Genomic DNA, 6,814 nt, shown 5'->3' on the forward strand with positions numbered 1-6,814 from the left:
ACAATGGACTGATATTCTCTTCATATAACTTAGTAATTGGACGATTTTTTTATTTCTTTTATTATGCTGTTTCAATAGAAAATTTCAGAGAAGTATGTATTTTCCAAAAAGTTACGATAAAAACAGTGGTTCCTCCATAATCATCAAATAATTCTGAGGTCCTCCCGGAGAAGAGATATGTAAAAGGAAAGAAAGTAATGTTACGAGAAGAATAAAATAAATATGAGAAAAGATTTTATCTGAAGCCATAGATATTATTATCATTGCGTAACAGAGAAAAGAAAGCCTTTGTTAACTCAAGCAGTAGGAATTTATTTACAAGAAGAAAAAGTAATATAGGATACAATGTTTTCAAGGAATGCCGAAGAAGATATACCTTCCGACGAAAAAATATTTTACAAGAGATGATTTCACAAAAGGAATTACGTAATACGAAAATAGTAGTATCGTCCATATCCAATAATAATATAGAACTATTTTTAAGTATAACTTGGATTAACAAATATAACGGTAATTTTTTGTTGACAATTATTAGTCCCGTTTTTAATGGAAATAATCATGAAAAACTGTAATTATTTATAATATAATTAATTATCATTGATAATTATTTTAATAATAACTCCAAAATAATAATTATTGTAATTATTAACGTTATATTGAATTGATTGCTATGAAATTATTCGTCCATTCGTATAAAAAATTTGTAATGTTCCTTCTTTTCTTGTTCCAAGTCATGCTGAATAATAGTGTTCTAATATTATTAGATATTAATGATATTACAATTCTTGAACAATGCAATTCTTATCGTAAAATCCTCTTTTGTGAAAAAATTTTTTCGTCGGGAAGTATATCTACATCCATATTCCTTGAAAATATTTTCTCCAAATATTACTTTCCTCTCTTGTAAACAAATGCATATTACTCACGTTATCAAAGATAGCATTTTCGCTATTCCATAATAATAAAAATCATGTATTCGGAGAAGTGATCCTAATATTACCTTCTTCTCTTTCCCGTATTTCCCCTCCGAGAGAACCGCTCAGTTAGTTAGTCAAGGAATGGTCAAATTACTAAGTTATTTAAAAAGCATATCAGTCGGTCTTACAGAAAAGAAGTACGTTCATAATGATCTAAGGGCTTCTCTAAACCACTTAAATAAGGTGATAAGGACTTGTCTGCAACGGTACACGAGTACGTCATGCACGAAGCAGTGATATTTGATGGAGTAAACAAGTAATCATAAAACTGAGGAGATATTTTCGAAGCTGAACTCGCTTCGTATTGAAACTTCTAGTGAAATAGAGAGTTCCCTATACTAATAAGCCAGAAAATCAGAAACGTAATATTCTTTCGGTATATATCGTTTCGCGATTTCGTAATATACAATTTGAGACTACCAGCGCTTTCAATTACTTATTTCTTTTTCATTAAGAGAATAACAAAATAGCGAAACACTAACAAGTTTCGTGTCATAAGTAATACGGAAGAGGAAATCCAGATAGACATTTATACAAATACGTTAGAAAAAACAAATATTATTCGGGAAGAAAACGATAAGAGTGATAGTGATGACAGCCAACAAAAAAACGGAGAGATCTCATACATAATGCAAGGGATCATAATGTGGAAAGAGAATTGTTTGTAGAGATCATAATATAGATCACAAATAGATCATAGAGATCGTAGAAAGTTATAATGGAATTATAATGAAATTTTCAAACGATGAATCTTAATAGGCAATTGAACTATAGAGCTAATCTCCAATTATCTGCTTGGTCTGATGACAGGAAAATAAATGAAAACATATTTTCCTTATTATCAAGATAAGACAGGAGTTATTGGCATACACCCACACGGGACACACGGGCACTTAATCCCGGCCACTGGACCGGGCGCAGCATGTGCGCACCAGAGAACACGCAGAGAGAGAAAGAGAGAGAGAGAGAGAGAGAGAGAGAGAGAGAGAGAGAGAGAGAGAGAGAGAGAGAGAGAGAGAGAGAGAGAGAGAGAGAGAGAGAGAGAGAGAGAGAGAGAGAGAGAGAGAGAGAGAGAGAGAGAGAGAGAGATAAGAACGAAAGTTTTAAAACGAAAGTACTTGACGATAAGTACGGGAAAACATGTTAATAACAGGTAATTCTCGCTACGCACCAAATGACTTCGTCCAAATTTCAATATTTATGAAAATCACTAATTAAATATTACGAATATTTGTTAAGTACATGTGAATATTATGACCAACAATGTGAAATATAGAATTCAGCATTTCTCTTTTCTTAATAATATCGAACGGTTACCTAATTTAAATCGATGGAATAGCGATGACCTGACCGTGGACTTCCTATTTCCCGTATAATTTAAAAGTATTTCCCTACTAACGTTATTACTTCCATAAATGGTGAATCTTTTCATCAACCCTCCATGATAATTTGTTTTATGTGATGTATCTCCCTCAGTTTCATTTCAATTTGACTCTTGCCCCGCGTCGAACTTCGTACGCCCCTTCTACAAATATTTCTGAGGACAATCGCATATATCCTGTAGCTAAAACCGCTCACGTGTGGTTCTTTTGAAAAACCTAAATCCCTCCCATTTCCTTGTACCACCGTTTCAAGCTTTATAAAATAGCGCCATATTGGTCTTTCCAAACTACGTCGGAAAAACACAAATATTTTTTCTTCTTTTCCCTTCTCCTAGATAATCCCAATCACAACATGCACACAAGTGCAATAGCTAACGGTGTTCCTTCTTTGGTTATAATTTCCAACTGCTTCTTGAACTAATCTTCTGCTTTTACGGTTCACTATATAATAAAAGATGCGATTAATATAGAAAATTGGATAAGTTACATAACGAGTTATTTATATCTGATCTAGTCGTACCTCGTTTATTAAAATTTAATATAGAAGTCGATTGTTGCTATAATAATGCTCTAGCTATAGAAACATTGTTCTCAGACACCATATAACTAGCTTCCTTTCTCACCAACTTAGGTTTCACATCATTTGCAAGATTTGTAATAAATTCGTGAGCAGCATCAGCCTCTTCCGCCGCTTTTACGATCTGACACATTAAATGACAAATGACACGTAATGCAAAATAATATGAGATAATATTGAAATTTTTATTCATACATTATTATTCACCTGCTCTCCTTCATCTAGCATCTTGCTTCCCATATTTAATATTCGTCATTACACTAGTTGAAAGATATATGGGTTCTTGATTTATATACACTAATACAATACCTTAGGGATAGCTACAGTTAAGAAACCTAATGTCCATCTCATAAATAGCAATACTTCCGTCGCCATCATAAAATCTGTGTGAAAATTGAGTAACTGAAATAAAACGTACCTATGATACAGATATTATCTTGTATATTATACTTTCGAATAAAAAATTTATATCTTATTTCCAAAATATCTTACCATTCGATAAACACAGCATTGGTTGATTGACCATTCAAATATAAGATTAAAGACAAAAATGTTTTCGTTTCATTATCTGGTTGTTGTTCGGACATTGATATTATCCATGTAGGAAGAACAGGAAGTACAAAGTGAATGTGTTTCACTTCGGAGTATCGAATATTTAATTCTTCAGGAGAGCATAGTTGAAAATTCAAGTATCTACTCTGAAAGTAATTACAAGTCAAATAATACTAGATTCTGCTCCTTCCCAACAATTCAGTGGTATTGGACCTGCTTTCGCCTCTGTTTCATCTTCTGTATCTCTGGAACAGTTTACAATTCGTAGTTTAGTTATGAATCATCATAGACGTTCAATTGTTCATCTAAATTGTGCTGTCATCAAAGGTAATACGAGTTACGCCCTTTTAAGCGATATAAAATATCTTCTACGAGAAGAAACAAAATAATACTTAGGATGGCATTGATCACGAAAATGAGTTTCATTTTCGTAATATTCTATTGAAATTTTATAATAAGTTACATACTAACGATTACCGATAAATTTACATTAGATCGACAAGGAACAAAAGACTAGTGAGAATGAAGAACTTGTACCGTTTGGATTGCTTGTAAGTTTTCTTTGGTATGACGTGTAAACGCGATTACTTAACACTTACTTGCACATTACTCGTTCAAAAATTATTGAAAGTATGACCTTCGCAGGAGAGACTCTTCCCCAAATCGTCAGGTCCGAAGACCCTGCTAACTTTCGAGGCGTGGCTCGGTGGAAGGGGTTATTACATTCCAAGCTGATAAATCAATACCACGTATTACACGATAGAAAGAGCGGAAATGTCATGAGTCGTGAAGACATAAGTTTCCGACTTGTTTTCAATTAACTGGACAAATTATTTTCCTTTTTCTTGTTTTTCTTCTTTTCTGTCTCTTCACATAGCATAATTACATAATATACGCTTTTTTCATAATTAAAATAGCTTGTAAACGTTATTACACACATTTTTAATTCCCATCTGTCAAACGTCGGTCAACAATGATATTCATGCAAACAATATTTTTGTCCGTTTTCTTTTTTTCATAATAAAAATGGTATAATCGGCGTGGTAATCAGCATGAAAATTATCTAAACGTCCTTTGAAATTTTCAGTTTTTTGTTACATATCATCGTCAAGGATGAGATGTGCTATGTTCTAGCGCGAACTTTGAAGAGTGAAAAAACGATACACATCCATATATCTCATACATGGAGAGCACACATTCCATTACAAATTATCGATCGATGATATTTATCTAAGATTATCAACGTTCTTCGAAACTTTTCCAATGCTTTTAGGAAATACCATAAATCATCGTGTTGGAATCAGCAGCAAGGCATTTCCTTTTGAAATATCGTCCTTGCCTCTAACTTTCCGTGATGCCTTGTTCAATACCGTGTTGGTCAACTGATCGACATTAAAGGAAAAGAGAAAGAGGAAGACGAAAGTTATAATGACCATGAGCACAAACCTTCTCGAAACCCATGTAGTACTGTTTCACTAAGCTACGTTCGAATGGTGGTACGGGGCTAGACCTTCAAAGGATTCAAAGGCAAGCAGCTTCGTAAGAGGATTGCGTTCGTAAAAGTTCGTCCAAGGGACATCCGACGGTGCACGCGAAACGAGGATCAAAGTGGAATTTTTGCTCTAATGAAGGAACGTTCCTTCGTATATAAGAGGATTACTTCGAGGAATCTTTATGGATTCCATCTTTTCGAACCCTCAGAAGAATTCAATGCAGCCGGGAAAGGAAAATAAAGATCAATAGTAACGTTGACAGCGTTCCTGTTTATCGAACTATGTTTATTTTGATAGCAATTAGTTAGAAAATTATATACACCGTAACGATATTTATTTCAATGCCATGGGTGAAATTGGGAACGTTAAGGAAAATCCTGAGGCGATTAACAAAGATTCCAAAAAGGAAGACCTGCTAATCGATGTTGAGGAAGAAAAGGAAGAAAAAGCAGATAAAGGAGATGACGATGTCCAAGGCGAGTGTAAAGATTATTTGTTCACGCTCGCTCACGATTTAATGGAAGATAGAACTTATCTCGACGATAATAAGGAAAAAACAGACAATGATATCGAGAATAGAAAGGATTATGAGAATGGAAAGTTTAATCATGAATTGCAAAATGAGCTCATAAAAATCGAAATAAAATTAAGGTAGATATAAATGATTAAATTTTCAAAACGTGTAAGGACGATTAAAGGATTTACCGATTTGTTCCATATTTACGTCACATTGACATCGTCATTCCATCAAATTAAATTAAGTAATCATTTGCTTAAATTAAAAATAGATGATATGTTGAATCAAACTTTTTAATTATTTGTCATAATATTCACATCGTGTGCTTAGAAAATATTCCTAATATTTAATTCACGTTTTAGTGTAATATTGTAAATTCAACGATGTAATTTGCTACGTAGTCAGGATTTTCTTGTTAGTACGTTTTGATAGGGATTTGAAGAAAATGTATACGCGTATTACGATCTTCCCTATTCGTCTTAATTGATTCGTTATTATTTCTCTTCTTCCGTGATTGTCCTTCGGCACGCTTGGATGAGTCAGTTGAGGTGGTCGGGAATGAGTGGCTCGGTCCTGTGAACGTAACACTCGTGTCTGATTTTGATAACATGGCAGGTATTTTTCCATTTGTCTTTCCCTTACCAAACCAATGACAGAATCAGACAATTGGATGAGACGATTGTGTAACTCAATTATCCATTTTAATGCATCATTCAATCACTCGGCTACATCTTTTCATAGCTATGGACGCGACAATGATTTAATTACTCCGTTCGAACGAGTACATTGATATGAGCTCCCTATTGAAGAAGTGAAGACAATGATCCAATAATCCCTCCAGTTATCTAATATTTCGTATATTATATTCCAAACTAATCAATTCCTAGGAAGAAAATTTAATTGTTAATTTTTATTTGAGAATTGTTTATTTCTACTACGTATAACTGAGCATAGCGACAATTTTATTATATTTCTAGTAAGATAACATTTGTCGTTTCCGAATGTACTATCCCTAATACTTTCTTTTCTGAATGATCGCACATTGAATGTAACACCATAATATTTCCCCAACATAGTAGAACATAGCGGCGAATTTGGTACTTTTCAAGGAGGACCTTATGTTTGGTACATATTTATTCATATTTATATAATTTTCGTGAAGAGAACGTCGACATTATCAAGAAAGGAAGACTTCCAAAATTTTATTTAAAAGAAAAAATTATCTCAAGGTATAGCTATATTCTTACATTTATAAGTTTTACTTTGAGCGAAGTCGACCATTTGATCGAACAATGATAGTAAGAAAACAATATAAT

General features: G+C 33.4%; 2 long non-coding RNA genes across 2 annotated transcripts in view; one reads left to right on the forward strand and one right to left on the reverse strand.

The window, feature by feature from the left end:
- LOC122636802 overlaps positions 1-6,814 on the forward strand; it is a 268,896-nt gene that overhangs the window by 69,693 nt on the left and 192,389 nt on the right. The gene's annotated exons all lie outside the window — the stretch shown is intronic.
- LOC122636800 lies at positions 2,978-3,452 on the reverse strand. The gene is made up of 3 exons (XR_006329069.1): positions 3,429-3,452; positions 3,144-3,338; positions 2,978-3,060 (listed from the first exon to the last, which is right to left on the reverse strand). It is a non-coding gene; the product is annotated as an uncharacterized LOC122636800 (long non-coding RNA).

The sequence above is a fragment of the Vespula pensylvanica genome, chromosome 23 (genome assembly GCF_014466175.1).
Source record: "Vespula pensylvanica isolate Volc-1 chromosome 23, ASM1446617v1, whole genome shotgun sequence".
Taxonomy (NCBI): domain Eukaryota; kingdom Metazoa; phylum Arthropoda; class Insecta; order Hymenoptera; family Vespidae; genus Vespula; species Vespula pensylvanica.